This window comes from Balearica regulorum, chromosome 11 (assembly GCF_011004875.1).
Source record: "Balearica regulorum gibbericeps isolate bBalReg1 chromosome 11, bBalReg1.pri, whole genome shotgun sequence".
Lineage (NCBI taxonomy): Eukaryota > Metazoa > Chordata > Aves > Gruiformes > Gruidae > Balearica > Balearica regulorum.
The window spans coordinates 6,268,992-6,284,636 of record NC_046194.1 but is presented as its reverse complement, the minus strand read 5'-3'; the positions used below and the strand labels follow the sequence as shown (position 1 = coordinate 6,284,636).

General features: G+C 38.2%; 1 long non-coding RNA gene across 1 annotated transcript; it reads left to right on the top strand.

Moving 5' to 3' along the window:
- The first annotated feature begins 786 nt into the window (after positions 1 to 786).
- Positions 787 to 13,656, top strand: LOC142603325 (uncharacterized). The gene is made up of 4 exons (XR_012837234.1): positions 787 to 903; positions 2,134 to 2,316; positions 12,685 to 12,759; positions 13,252 to 13,656. It is a non-coding gene; the product is annotated as an uncharacterized LOC142603325 (long non-coding RNA).
- The last annotated feature ends 1,989 nt before the right edge of the window (positions 13,657 to 15,645 follow it).

The following is a 15,645-nucleotide window of genomic DNA, read 5'->3' as shown; positions in this document are numbered from 1 at the left end:
ATATCTGAAAGGGGAGCGTATCTGCTTGGTTTCCTTTCAGAGATTCCAGGCAAAAGGCCTAGAAAACTCTCCAGTGTCCTCTTCATGTTTAGATATAATGAGATAATAGTTGGGAGTATCTTTATACTTGCATGCCTGAGAATCAAAAAGACAAAACATTTGTTTTACACAAATAGACATTAAAAAAGTTTCATAGTATGCAATTTTGGAATCTAGTGTAATCCCTTCTGTCAGCGTGTGGAGGGATGAGAACTGGAAAAGGGGAGAATGCAGGAAATGCATTTCTTCATCCTGTTCCCACCCCACCTCCCCAAAGGAAAAAAAATACAACCCCGTTGCCATGGAAGAATCAACATGATAGAGAACTGTTGGATCTCCACCACCATTTTTTTAAATCCAATTGGTTGCAGCTGTACTGAGAGGGAACAAATGTTTGGCTGCCTTTGCTGCCAAATAATAGATTATATTTGGAAGCATAAGACTAATGAAAAAAATACAGTTCAGAAACCTAGTGATTGCTAAGCTTCAGGCAGAAGAAAGGAAACTGTTAGCTTTCTTTGTAAAGAATACTGTGCTCTAAAAATTTAGGTTTTATTTTTTTAGATGCAGTGTTCGGTTATATATAATATTGTTTCCCGGGGATTCAATTTTTCACTATGGCAGTGATCCCAAGCTTCATTCTTTCTGCTGGCTATCATTTATCTATTTACCAGCAGCAGCCATCTGCTTGAAAAACCATTAACTCAAACCTGGGCGGAGGGCGGCAGCAAGGCAGGAGCGGCTACTAGAAGACAGACTTGTCCTGTAGAGACACGGCGGGCACGGCGTTCCTGATTCTCTTTGCATGTTCAGTTCGGGCGGACAGCCTTCTCTGGAGACGTATAGAAGTGACATTTCACTGAGGTACTACCATAGAACAAACCCCGCTGGGGCATGAGAGTTGGAATCGCATCAGGATTTTTGGTGTCTGAGAGTGCTGCTCAGTCAGGGCCTTTCTCTCTGCCCCAGCGTGAGAATTTTCAGCTACCTTATTTGGCTGAACTTGGAGGTTTTGGTAAATTCAAAGGCCGAACTTGCTGAACTTCACTCTTACTGAGTAGAGTTATCAGTATTTGGCTTTCTTGGAAGTTGCAAAGGGTTTGACATCAGTCAGAAGCGACGTGATCTGTAAGTTACCAAGTCGCTGCTCACCAGCCGAGGTCACCTGCTCCTCACTGCAGGGTGACTTCAGCCAGCGCTATCCATTTCACATGTACGCTGATATAAAGCTTAGCTGAGGACCAGCAACTCTTAACTGAGGTGACTTTACCATAGGTGACCAAATCATTAGGTCACCTTAAAAGTTTTATTCAGATATGGAGAATCTATAGTTTCATTATTTGTAATTATTAGATATAAGAATGAAAAAAAGAAAATTAGTTATTCTATTAAGCTCCTTATAAGCAGATGTAGAAGTGTATAGCATTAAATCCTGTTAAAGCAAACAAACAGGCTATACATTTTTCAGTCATCTGTTTGGTGTCATGATAGAAACACTGATTTGTATCTCTTAGAGATCTATAATTGCAGACTTGTAGCTTAATCTGGCATAGGTGCATGGAAGCACTTTTTCAGTGCTTCTGTAAGAAACTAGTAAGCTAAATCAATAATACCATATGACATAAAGGAGAAAAGAAATATCTTTACAACATCAAGCAAGGGTTTAGCAATCTGATCCATGTTCATGGTATTGAGCGACTCATCAAATATCTGGGCAACAAGCAGTAATTGATTTTTACAGTATCTGACCACCTGACATGAATGTATATATGTTACATAGTTGAGTGGCATTCATGCAAACTTTTTTCTTTTGAGTTGCTAGTAACTGGTAACATTTTACTAAAACATGCTGTGGTTTATGAATTATTCTTTTTTACCGTTTGTTGGTGATGAATGATGTAGGAATTTAAACCCTGACCTTTAGAGACAACCATCTGTTACAAAACAGATCGCAGATGTCTCCTTTAGCAGCCTGATGCGGTACGGTAAAAATTACTGTTACCTCTGACAAAGAGAGCTAACCAACGGACTCAGTGTTACTCACCACACCAATAGCATCCTTTAAAAGCTGTATGTTTTATCTTTTATTTGAAGTATGCGGATCAGGCATACTTAGAGTAAAAATCCAGGAGAAATTGGCTTCAGCGCTCTGGGATGGCTGGTAAGTGGAAGGTCGAAGTTGCAGCCTTCTGTTGGTTATCAATAAAGATGGGATCAGCACCTTGCCAGTTCAGCATCTGCGGTCAAGCTGAAGCCTATTTGGCAGCATGATTTTAGGTGGGTTAATAATACACACTTTCCTCCATAGTAATAAAGTATGTTTTATACTGGATGTTGCTGGATATCACAAAACATTTGTTTATATAATTTTTTTAAAAAATTACATTAATGGAAAAATGCACTTTAACTCTTTTAAAAGCTAAAGTATATCTGGATTTTTAAGCTTATGTTACTCCTAGTATGTATAGAATTATTGTAGAATTGTATAAAATAGAGCTGTTAAAAAAGCAGAATAATAAATAGAATTCAAAGACTTTTTTTTACTTGGACGCCTATCTTGACTGTGGACACTGTGCTAGATTTTTCACTTTAGACAAGAAAACTCAGATGCTGAAAGCCTGGAAGTTGCAAATACTTGATTTGTTTAATCAAATATAAAATATATTTTGGAATGAACTGAATTCTGATTAGTGATCTCTTGATTGTTCACATGAATTTGAATTTACTTAATGATATTCTAATTTTCAAAATATATCCTTGGCTCAAAATATATCCTTTGCCTTCAGGCAAACGTAGTCATAAAAATGCAGGTGTGTTTAGCAGCTGTAATAAAACTACGATAAAAGTGCAGGTGTGCATAGCAGGTTTATCAAGTGATGCTTCTATAGAGCAAAACAAACTATGCCTTTATGTGAGTTAAGAGGTAATCACTAGTGCTGTGGCTTTCCGATTGCCCTTCCTCCATCATTTTCTCTCCAGCTCCAGAGTGGCTGTGCCATTTTCTCAGAGTATGCTATGACTCACTTCCCTGTTTTATTTTCTCTCGCAGATGGCATCATTTCATCTCATGCTCTGAAAGTGACAACTGACACTGTGGCACTGACTTTATTGTATTAGGCTGTACTAGCTGTGATGAATATATAATCTGTGTTGCAACTTTCTTTGTCTCTGTCTTACACAGCAGTGGGTGAAGTAAGAAAACACAGAGAAGCTAATATAAGGCTTCAGATACTACTGCTGTGACTTTGAGCATGAAGGCAGTATCAGTAATATCATTATTGGTACCCCTGTAGTAGCACCGATAATGGGGTTTTTTCTGCTGTGCCAGGGAACAGAGAGGCGTGCAGCTGACTCACTGGCTGACGTTGTCATTTTGGCACACGAGAAGTTTGTAAAATGCTGCCAGTTCTGTCTTACTGTGTTGGATCTATTTGCCCAGAGCTTTTAAATTCCTTTCCAAAGCTGGCAGTTTTGGTGGAACTGTAACCTATGTGTCCCACAACACTTGACTTATTAAAGCTGTGAGACATGACAGAGTTTGATGTGTTGCCAAAGTGAAAAATATTCTAAAACCTAATATGAAAGGTATATTCTTTTTATGCTGGTGTTATAAATTTTGTTGGGGGAGAAGGAGGAGGAATGTGTTCTGAAAGACCTTCCCTCCACCAGCACACATGCTCTATTTCATCTCTCTTAAAGATTTGCTGTAGCTAGCTGATTTAGAGATGGTTCGATGGGTGATCAAACAGATCTACATCTGTGCTTGGTAACTAGGGAAATCCATTACAATATCTTCACGTGACTGGATCTGATCTTGAGTGGGGAGGACCTGTACTGCGCAGCAGAAGGAGACGATAAAGGGAATAAATAAAGCAGACACAGAGATATCACTTGGATTCATATCTGGCCACTATTTTTTTGATAATGCACGTACAGGCTTTATTGGCCAATAGTCTGATCTTCAGCTCTGGAGCAGTTTTGCTGTATTGTGCTGCTCTTTCTACCGCTATCATTGGCATGCAGGTCCTGAGAGCAACATACCTTGGAGTCAGTATGAGAAATGTTGAAAATATTCACAGACAAAACAGTATTGGCATCACAAATTTCTTTTTTTATACTTCCCCTTCTGTAAAGATCTTAAAAAGTCAATTTTCTATCCTGAACAGAGTGTAATTTTTCTGAGCTTGTGTTCAGTTGAAAGGGACATTCTGTAGGAGTTCCACTTCCATTTGGGTATTTGTTCTCTGCAGTGACTTTATTGACCGCATAAAGAACAATGATTTTTATTCAGTAGTTTTTCAAGAGAATCTTATGAAGCTTGGGTTGATTTGGAGAGGGAAGAGAGGTCAAGATAACAAAAACCTCTTCCAGGTAAATAAGCCTATGTTCTTGCCTGCAAAAACATTTCACTAGCAATTTCCCCTATATAGTGAATTAGTGAAGACCTGGAGTATGGGGTTTTTACCGAATGATTTTAATAGATATTTTTCAAGCTTTTAACGCTGTATAGTGGTGATTAATTTATTAAGCAGGTCTCATAGCTAAAATTGAGTGACTGTTCCCCCAGTAGCATATAGGGAAATGAGGCACTCTTTTTAGGGTAAGTGGAAATTCACTTCAGAGGTCAAGGTTATGCATGTTGCAGAAAATGTGGTTTTAAATGCCTGCCCTTCTCTGCCACGCAGGACTGCACTGTTTGTTCTGACTGCTCCTATCTCAGCATCCGTGTCTTCACAGTACTTCAAATAGCAGTGACCAAAGCAGTCAAGTTGAGAGCCAGCCATTGTTAACTTTAAGGGACTCACTGCTGTTGAGAATAGCTTTATCCCTTGTGTTGTTTTCTTTGAAGAATTAGAATTGGAGACCTGGACCAGTTGTAGAAGACCGATGAAGATGAGAGGGAGAAAAGTAACATACTTTCGTATCTCCAGGAAAGATTTATCCTGCTTAATTTCCTATTTAGCTTGGAAATAGTTACATGTAAATGAGAAAAACTCTTTTGTTCCAATTGCAATATCTTCTATGGCAACAGAACTTCCCTGTGGCTGAATTTCAGGGGCCAAAATCAGTAGAGTTCTACTAATTTCACTTGCTCTGTCACACCAGAATGAATCTGACCATGTCTTGATCAAACTTCTCTCAAAATACATGCTTATTGTGAATAGAACAAAGTCTGAAGTGCTGCAAATTCAATTTACTTTGCTTCCACTTTATCTTGAAAAAAAAATAGCCTCCGCACTCAGGCGAAATCTGAATGCAATCAGGGGAATATTGGATTGTGGGGATTTTGTTGTTTAAAAAAAAAAAAGGGGGGGCAACAAAACAAAGCAAAAAACCCTACAACCCACCAAAACAGCACACCCTCCCCCCAAACCCAAACACCTATAAAGTAGAAATTACACTTGGATGAATATAGGATTTAATCAGTTTTTTACATAAGGTCCACAGATGGAAAAAGATCATTTTGTTTGAAATGTTGGTTTAGGAAAGCTTAGTTGTCTTTTTTTAGCCTTTATCCATCTTCCAGGTTGTAGGAGGTCTCTTCACACTATCAGTATTTTAAGATGTCCTGTTGGGTACATGTTGACATTACAGTGAAAGCCTCAGCTGATAAATCTGGAGTAGTTAATATTCCATATACCAGACGTAACATAATAAATTACTTTTTAAAATGTATTGCATTCTGTTCCAAAAACATAGAGTTAAAATTCCAGCTGCTGTATTGAATTCTGCTAAATAGCTTTGAAAAATAAACCATGTATATCCATGTAGATACACTAGTCAGGTGTCAAAGATGCCTATACAAAAGTTAAGTGAGCGCCATCTCATAACAGCTGGGGAACTAGAGCCAGAGTGCAGCTCTGAGTCCCCAGTGAGCTTTTCTGTAATATTTTCTGACTTTGTAAATCTGTTGGGACTGTATGTGTACAGCAGTATTATTCATCGGTCATCTTTGGGCATAATGTAAACGGTTCAGCCTGAATCCTGTACTTTCAATAGCTTCAAAATATTGATCTGCAGTTTAGGAGGAAAATGTTTTCTGCGAGTACAGGGAGGACATCATATGAAGTATATATGTATTTTAAAGAGTTATAATAATATCGAAAATTATAATATTACTATATACTAATATTATGTTTTAAATATGTGAGAAGTTATGCATTAATTTATTTTCATACAAGACATATGGTTTCTCCTTCAGAGTGATATCGTATATCACAACGATATTTGAGATGGTTTATAAGAATCTAGAATGACCTTGTGAATAGGAATACACCAATTCCAGAACAATGACAGAAAGATAAACAATGCAGATTTTTTTTTTTTTAAAGAAATTCTAAATGGGGAATTAATGTTTTCTAGGAGTCTGTGCAAACTGTTGCAAGAAAATGAATTAAATTAGTTTAACCAACTGAAAGATGACTTGCCTAATGTACTCCGTTATTATGAACAATTCTGCCCTTTCGTCTGTGTAGTAGTAGTAAATAATGAAAGAATTCAAATTGTGGAAATTAGGCAATCTTCCTCTTTGTTGTAATAACTGTGCCTTTGAGTCTCACTCTGACCTTTAACAAAGGCTCCAGATCAACACACAGACAGCATGTGGCCATCGAGGGTGGGGGGTGCTGTTAACACCAAGAGGAAAAACAGGATCATAAAATTTTAGGGAAAAAACTTCTATGAAGAGCTGCTTTTAGATAACTGAAGAATGAAATGGATTAGTTAGTGAATGCTTTTGTAGCTGGTTTGATGAGGTCAAGTCATTGGGTAGAGAATTGCAACTTTTTTTTTTTTTTGATTGACAGCCTTGCACTCTTCCAAAGATGCCCTTGGTTGCATGATGGAGTAAGCATGTAAGTAAATGCTTGATTCTCATTTGGAATGTGAGGATTGTAATGTTTGATGATTTTTGTGATGTGGAGATTTGGACTCAAGACTTGAACCCACAGATGAGATGTGAGGGGTGTTTTCACCATTAGTTCAATTCCCCCTTTCTCTCAAGCTCTCCAATTTAGCTTGCACAAAAAACATTCACTGGGATGGACAAAAACTACTGAGACATTTGAAATGGTTATGGCAACTGGAAATGCTACCTTTTTTTTTTAAAAAAAAAACAACAAACAACTGATATTTTTTTCCTCTCCAACCTCCTCCGATACTGCTGCTGAAAGATCTTTGTCCAAATAGAAACAAATTGCCAAACCATGGAACACACAATAAAACAGATTTCTTTTCCAGGGGGCTCTACAGAGATGAGTGTTCAGCCTCCTGAGAACAGATGACTGGCTCGATTAGCAAGCAGTAAGAGTAAATATGTAGAGTAGAACATGATGCTGAGGACAGCGTGTTGCCAACAAGCTCCAGTCTAATCAGGAGGCTTGCTTCAGAAGTGTGCTCCTCATACAAATGAAAGTGTAATGTGAACACACCCTTAATATGAAGAATGTGTATTTTAAGTAACTGTTTTGAGGAATCTTTTTGTCTATATTTTTTTGGTCTCACAAGTCTGTTATCAATAGCTTGTGGAGATGATTGCAGACACTGAACGGAAGATAAATCTGGTCTCCTGCATTTTTTCAGGCAGACGGGAATGTCTGCCAGTCCAGCACTGAGCCAACCAGAAGCTATGGCAATATGGGCAATATGAAGCAGGATTGGAGTTGATATTAGCATGCCTTTCAGTAGGTTTATTGACTTGATTTCTGTATTGTGCTAACTTAATCCATGCAGGTTCCAGTTGATTTGGAATGATGATTGCTTTTGTCTGCAAAATGCTTTCCAGGCATATTCCGAAACCTGCCAATAAACAAAACCACAGGTGAAAAGCGTGAGTGCTGAATGAAAACAGCGGGTGAAAAGGTGATTGCTAGAGGTTTGGAACCCTAGAGAAAAGAAAAAACCAAAACAAAAAAAACCCACCCAGATTAAAAGCATAATTAGACCAACACTGTGAGAGGATAACCAATTCCAGTTGCTGAAAGGATGCCGTTAGTCTTACAGTTGCATAGCGAGACAACTTGACCAACGAAAGATGAATTTGTTATTCCAGTTAGTGCATGTGGAGCATTCCTGGTCTTATACAGGGCTGAAAACTTTCGTCAGGCGTTAATTATGAAATAAATCTTTCTCCAGTGTTCTAAGCAGTCCTTCAATACTATCCCGATCTCTAGGCAGAGACCCCAGCAATAGCCATGTGCCTCAGTTTACCATAAGAATGGAATCAAAATTTACTGTACCCAAAGCAAGGCCATGCATAAACCTCTTTGGAGCAGGGGTCTGTGGTGTTTATGTAGGTGATGCCACCTATGTAACCTTTTACTGCTTTTACCATTTAAGAGAAACAATAATGTCACAAGTGAGAACTACCCCCCATCCCCCAGCAGTTATTAGTGAACTGGACAGAGATTCTTTAAAGTATGAGATTACTAGTAAATATGAACTACTTCTGACCCACAGATTCATACTAATATTTCAGAGAAGACCCAAATTAATGGCATCATTGTTATAAATATCTGGGAGGAAAAAGGTGGCTTATTGTGTAGAAAAAGTACACATAGAAAATGTCTTTTGTGGCCTTGTTTATTAAGAAAGATATAAAAACTTCCTATTTCACTGTTTAATTGCTATGAGCAATGTGAGAATACTGGTATTTTGCATAGCTTAGTCAATTGAATTATGTCTAAGTGTTATCACAGGTGTAGTTGTTACAATTATTTAGAGAGAAGAGGAGAAAACTGTGCAAGTCAAACCTTTCTGTTTTGGAGGGCAGGGACCAAATGGATGCGATAGACGTCATTGATAAGATGTTCTGTTCGGTTAGACTAGTGACAAATGACAGTTGAGTAGGAGTCATTGCAATAAATCTAGTGGGACAGAATTCAAAATACAGTCCTTTACTGTGAACGCTTTATCAATTTCTCTATAGTTAGATGTAATGCTGAAATAAAACCAATCTATATTTGTAACCTTGGATTGGAAGCATAAAGATACTGCTGCTGTCAGCATTTAGTCTTGGTAATGCCCACACCGTCAGAATCTGACGTGGCAGAACTTTGAGATGAGTCTGTTCAGGTCTTTCCTTATAGGAAGCTCTTCAAAGATCAAAAAATTTTTAAGATTAAAATGCCAGATTTATTGAAATAAACATTGAATTACCAAACTCTTTAAATGCATTATATAGGTGAGATAGAGCACAACAGGAAAAGATTTATAAATCTGTCTGTCTGTCATCTCCTGCTTCTTCTCCTGCTTCCTTTCAGGACAGGTCCTTGCTCCAGTCCTGGTTTCAGCCAACTTTTCATTTTAGGACTAGTGGCAAACTCCACACAGCCTGATCTAGTCACGGGGAAGTTTTCTCTTGTCCCTGCTGAGAAGCGTGTGTTTTCCCCTCAGGAAGGGGAAGGCATGGTCCCTTCTCGAGCTGCAGGTTCTCAGCACCGTGCTGTGACTTTCTTCCCCAGCACACCCCATAGTTTCTGGCATCATATTATTCGGTTGTTCCCCAGGAAGAGCTGTTACACTAGAGGCCTGCCCCTATGTCATCCTTCATTTCTTGGAACGAAGACACTCAGAACTGGTTTAGTCTGTTTCAATATTAACGTCCACCTGCTGTTCGAAAATAAGCAGTAGACAAATCAGTATAGAATGGATAAGAGTGAGCAGATATTGGAGATGCACTTAAAAAAAAAAAAAGGCATTTGAAACTAACTAGACATAATAGACAATCAGCAAAGTAAGATGAATCATTTTCTCTTCTAAGAGAAGAGATGCTGTCTGCAGGGAGAGCCTGGCCTCACTGCGTACTAGGTTTGACCCGGAATGGAGGGAAGAGATAAACTCCTCAGGCGTTGGCAGAATTATGAAATAAATAAAAAAATATACTGGGGAATGCTTTTTTCTGTTACAAATGATTTGAAACAGAGTTTTTTGACCAACTTTAATACATAATCCTGAAACTAAGATGTTCTTTGCAAAGAACATGCTTCAACTTCCTTCTTGTTAGAAGATGCTACTCCTCAAAGCTGATTTATTTTAGTTGGGTGTGACACTAGCTGCCAGGCTTTTCAGCAGTACAGGCAGAATTTGGTTGTTCTGAGAGGAGAGGGTCAGGTGCATAAAATCCCTGCTGTGAAAGTGAAAAGGGTGAGAAATGGCAAAGCCTCGTAGAGAACTGCAAGGGAAGAAGAAAAAGCTGCCAAAAGTGAAATTTCCATTTTGTTGCTATGCACAGAATGAGTGCTGGTTGCTGCTTCTAGAAGACAGTCCTCTTTTTTTTTTTTTTTTTTTTTTTTTTTTTTTTCCAGCAGCAGCGGGTGCCCTTGCAGCACCCTGAGCCATCCCTGTTAGCAGCAGCAGCCAGCCTCGTGCTCCAAAGCTCCCATTTGGAAAAGGAGCCCTTTGCTTTTTTTTCTATGCAGCGGCAGTCTGCGCCCCAAGGCGTGTAATATCATTGCTCTCACCAGAGGTTTAGTGTAGAGAGTACAGAGGCTTTATCTTGGCCTGCGGAAGGACTGAGTCTTGGCCTGAGTCTCAAGTTTATTAAGCAACTAAACCAGATACTTTATTCTGGTTTCCTGTTTCATCACCAACGCTTGTCAGTTCTCTATTACAAAGGCTTAGTGGAAATTCAACTATACACAGCTGTGAACAGCACCTAAGGACTGATAGATTTATTTCCCCATAGTAGGTGATTTGTAACATTGAGTGATACATAATGACTTTATAATTGTGTGTGATAGTGCACAAAATAACAGAATTCTAAATTAATAATAGCTGGGTGTTTATTAGCTAGCCTATTGTTTGATTGATAGTTTTTTTTAGTAGTGTGTTGCTTAATAAAGATTGTGGTCTTTTAAATTAGTTACGTCTTAGGCCTGCAATTAAAGAGGGAGAGTCAAACCCATAAATAGGGCCGTACGTTGCTTGGGCTTAAGCTAGGTCTCTGCGAGGATGGGTCCATGCAAATCTCTCACAAAGAGCATAGGGCTCTGAAAGCAAATGGATGCATTGGTAAATAAGCAAGATTAAAACCAGTGTATTTATTCAACTCCAAAGAATTATGAAGAACGGAAAGTGGGAACTCACTCGGGGAAAGTAGATGTTCTAGTTTTAGAGAATACAATATTTGTATACTGATGTTAACATAGCAAACATTCTTAAGTCACGTAAAGAAGAATTGCATTTGCACTGTTGTCTCAATTTTGCATCAGTATTTTGGCACATCGTGCAGATACTTTGAGCAGAGAATAATAGTTTCCTACTTCTGTAGTCCAAGTCAAGGTTAAAGAGCAAATTCTTAACACAAATGTTTCATATAAAATTTACTTTCTTCATTCTGGTAAATCTGAGAATAAACAAGTTCAAGCACTAGCAATGCCTGTAAATATTTTGTTTGAAAGCGTTCCCATAATCAGAAAAGACAGGGCTGAAGGAAACTTGAGAGGTCATCTAATCCATTGAACTGTCTCATAAATCTTTATCTCGGCTTAAAAATCTCTAGTGAAATAGTTTCCAGAACCACCTTAAGTGGCATGATCCAGTTCTTCACCAGCTAACAGCGAAAAGACTTGCCTGCTTCTGATGCATTTCCCTGGCAGCAGTGATAAGTCACCATTCTCGTCCTGTTCAGTGGATGTGGAAGTTATGTTCTCCTTCTACCTTTTATCTTTTTCTTTTTCCCTTTTTTTTTTTTTTCTCCCCACTTCAGAACATGCTTTCTAAAGCTCTTAATTTTGTTGCCGTGCTTGTGAGGATCTTGTGCAGCTACTGACACTACTGGGGAGGGTGGAAGCATTGCCTCATGGTTTACGTATGACATTGCTGTTTATAACTGCTGGTATTCAAACACTTTTAGTGGTTCGTATTGGTGATTTTGTCTATTTATTTCTGCTCAACTCAAGCTAGTTCTCATTTTGAATTAGTTCTCTTGGTTATTCTTACTGGAGTGTGCCACTCTATCCAGTTTTTGAAGTACAGTCTTCTCCTCCTGCAGCACTTCTCCCATCCATGCAGTCCAGTGCCAAGCTCCTTTTTTTGTGAAATGATGCAATTTGGGTGCTTACCTGTAAATTGTAACCACTTCTTTGGATGCGTTAAGAGTAAAGATTGAATGTATTGTATCTGAACAAAGGGAAGATGAAAAAGACTATGAAAGGTACAAGTATCCTCAGTGTATTTTCTATGAGGAAAGAAGGCATTGTAAATAGGCTAATGTATTGTACAACCATTATATCATCCAAGAAAGGTCGGAGGATTACAGTAGAAAGCTGATCAATATGTATAAAGCTCCAAGAAATGTTTTTTGTCTTTAAGATTGGTGCAAGTTGAAAACTTGCTGAGCAAAAATATTTAGAAATAAGGGCAATGGAACTGGCAGGAGTGTAGCTAGCCTAATCAATAATAAAAGGATAATCTGTCTTTCTTTGTGGTACACAAAGCAATAATCTGTTCTTCAGATTGATTAAATGCCTCAGCTCTGCTTCGATTATTAATCAGTCTCTAAAACAGCTTATTGTGAGTATAATACAAAGTAGTAGAGATTAGGGATAGTAGTGACAGCGATAGTAACAGAAAGTCGAGAGGAGTCCTGTTTTCATGATGTGAAAAAAGCTGAACTGAGGTGGATTTTTTTTTTTTTTTGGACAGGCTTTCTGCTGATATGCATACGAGTGGCTTGACTTGCAGTGTCGAGTTGCAGAGCTCTAGAAGGGGGTCTAAAGGGTGAGTTTTACAGAAATCACAGTGATTTTGATCTCTGATACACAGTTGTAGGAAGTGCCATTGACTTGACAGAAAAAGAACATGAAATATGAGGACTAAGATCTAAGATCTCTGGAAGCTCTTGGCTAGAAAAAAAAAGAAAAACCACACCAAAAAAACCAACCTGACTAGTTACCTTTTGGAAATATACTTTTGCTGATTCATTCTTTGCAGGAGTAACTTCTTTCATTGCTTACTTACACCTAAGCTTATTTGAAGAGTGGGCTAGCCTAGGCTTTCAATTTTTGTGCTTTTTAAGTTATGAAGAAGAAAAAATAAACCCTGCTATGTATTTTGCACCTAGAAGTCCCTTTCAACTTAGATTATTCTGGGACTCAATGGTTCAATGATATGGTGTGGAATAAAAAAAATTTGGGATCTTAACCTTTAAATAGATTTGGTGCAACTGATGAGAGTAGTTGAACTGATATTTATTATTTTTCTCCTTTGGAGGGCTTCCTTTCACTGACACTTAGGAATCCTTGTAACGTGAGCTTCTCTATCGTGCTGTCTTCTCGTCACTGCCAGTTATTCATCTTGGTTGTCTGAATCCTGCAGTACTTGGAAGAAAGAAATGGTTGTCCATGATGGGAATAACTCTAGTGTCAGCACCCGTTCTCTGAGGTAAATCTGAGGATTTACATATATGCAATGGATGCATGTTTGTTTGCTTCCATACTTTTAGTGTAACACTGAATATCCGTGGGTGGTTTACAGAGAAGCAAAGGATACCATTGTGAAAATTCTGAAGAATTTTTGTCTTTTGAACAGCAGTGACCTGCGTGACAAATGATGCATTATGCTAAGAGCATAAATTTCATTGCATTCTGAATCTTGATTTCTTTCCAATTGTGTTGTGTTTTGAGTATTGGGGGTTTTTTTGGAGGGGAGGGGGGAGTTAATTGTGAAATGAAATAATGAAGCTGGTGATAAAAGATGGCTGTAAAAATTCTGGCAAATTTGTTACTTGACAACATGGGTTGTTTTTTTTTCTATCCAGCTGGTCATCGGGCCTTCCCAACTGTCACTGTCTCATGTAATCTCCTTTAATAGCAGCACATAATTAGCTTTATGCTGATCAGAGGCATTGGGGATGGTGGTGGTAATATTCAAATCCAAACATCAAAATCCCAAGGAAGATAACTAGAAGAGACATATGTCTAAGCCAGCATTTATGACTTTTAGTCCTAAAGTCTGTAACTGTTGATTTATGCACATGAGCTTTGAACTGTGGTATGGAAATTTATCAATTAAGAATCCAGAGGAGTTTTGGAAGGAAAGTACAGATGTCTCTCCAAATGGTAATATGTCACTCACATATTTTTTTTTCCATGCAGTCCCATTTTCACTTCAAATATTGAATTTCTTCTTACTTGTCTAGTTCTTTGTTTAAAAAAAGGTAATGAAAATTATAGTCTTGACATTGGTCTATTAGGAACAAATTGTCTCCACTTGTCATCTTAATCCATAGCCCTATATATATAATCTGTAGATATGTGTACTTCACAAAAGTGTTTTCTTAATGGCTGTTACAGGATTGCAGTTTTCTAGTGGGTTTTGGGGGTGATTTTGTAGTGGTTTTGTCTAACTGCACATATCTGATAGATGATTTAAGCATTTAAAATTACCTAAGTCAAATTGGTCCTAAACTCCAAAACTTTCATGTAATTCTGGAGATGTTTCATACTCTATTTTGTGTGCAACTTCAGTCTGAAGCTTGGCCTCTGAAAATATAACATGGTAGCCGTTGTTAGGAAGGCCATTGAAGAGTGTTGATGTTACTGCAACTAGGATGTCATCATAGAAGTGTGAATTTCTCTCAATTCTTTTAAAGAACACTTTGAACACCTGTCTTCCAGAAGTGTTCTGGCTTGCATATGGGGTGGGACAAATCAGCTGTTCAAGAAGTACCCAGCTTAAGTATGGGGCAGGATTTCAAACACTCCAGACGTATATTTATTGACTAGATCTAGCAAATTATTTGGTTCATGTGCAGTGGGTTCTGGATCCCAGACACCACTTCATGATGCATCGATTAAGGAGTCCGTGTGCTGAACATCAACCTCTGAATTCTGCTCTACAGTCAGCCAGAATAAACCGAACAGGACTTCAAAAAAGGAAATACACCCTGACAAGTGAAAATTGTGTCTCCGGCATTAAGGTTCTTTAAAGCTGGAAGTGTCTTTGAATTTAGGCTCTCAGTTCTTCAATAAAAGATCACAGTTCCCTTTTTGTTCTCTGACATTGTAATCCATTTGAGGATTCTGTCAACACCCCTTTCAAAAACTGCATAAACCTGTTAAGATTTGTAGGAGAAAAATCAATACAAGTTACCTTTTACTCATAACTTGAAGTTCACAGCCAGAGCTTCCTTCAAGAAATGTTTCAGTACTAGAAAAGGAAAAGCAGACATCTGTTTCTTTATGGTTCCCTATTGAAAGCAATTAGTGGTACTACTATAGAGATTATTTTTGGCCTAGACTTTTGCTCGGGGATTATTTTGGTTGCCCACTACTTGCTCTAACTGACCAGAATGTAAGGACACCTCTTAACTCTGACAGGGCGGTGGGATAGATACCAAGAGAGTAAGCGCAGCACTTGAAACTTAGATTAAATGGGAAGTGTGGTGACTTCTCCCAAAAGAGATCTGTCAAGATTGATTGCAGGATCTATTCCTTAACTTCCCCTTTTAATTTCCTGCATCATTTAACCAGTATTTTCTGTGGCAGAACTGCTCTGCACATTACTGCTTCCCTTTATGCTTATTAATAGTGGCTTCTTCTATACAAGATTTTTTGGCGTGTAGTGGTGAATGTAATCTCTCTGGGTTGCAGATACAAACTCAAG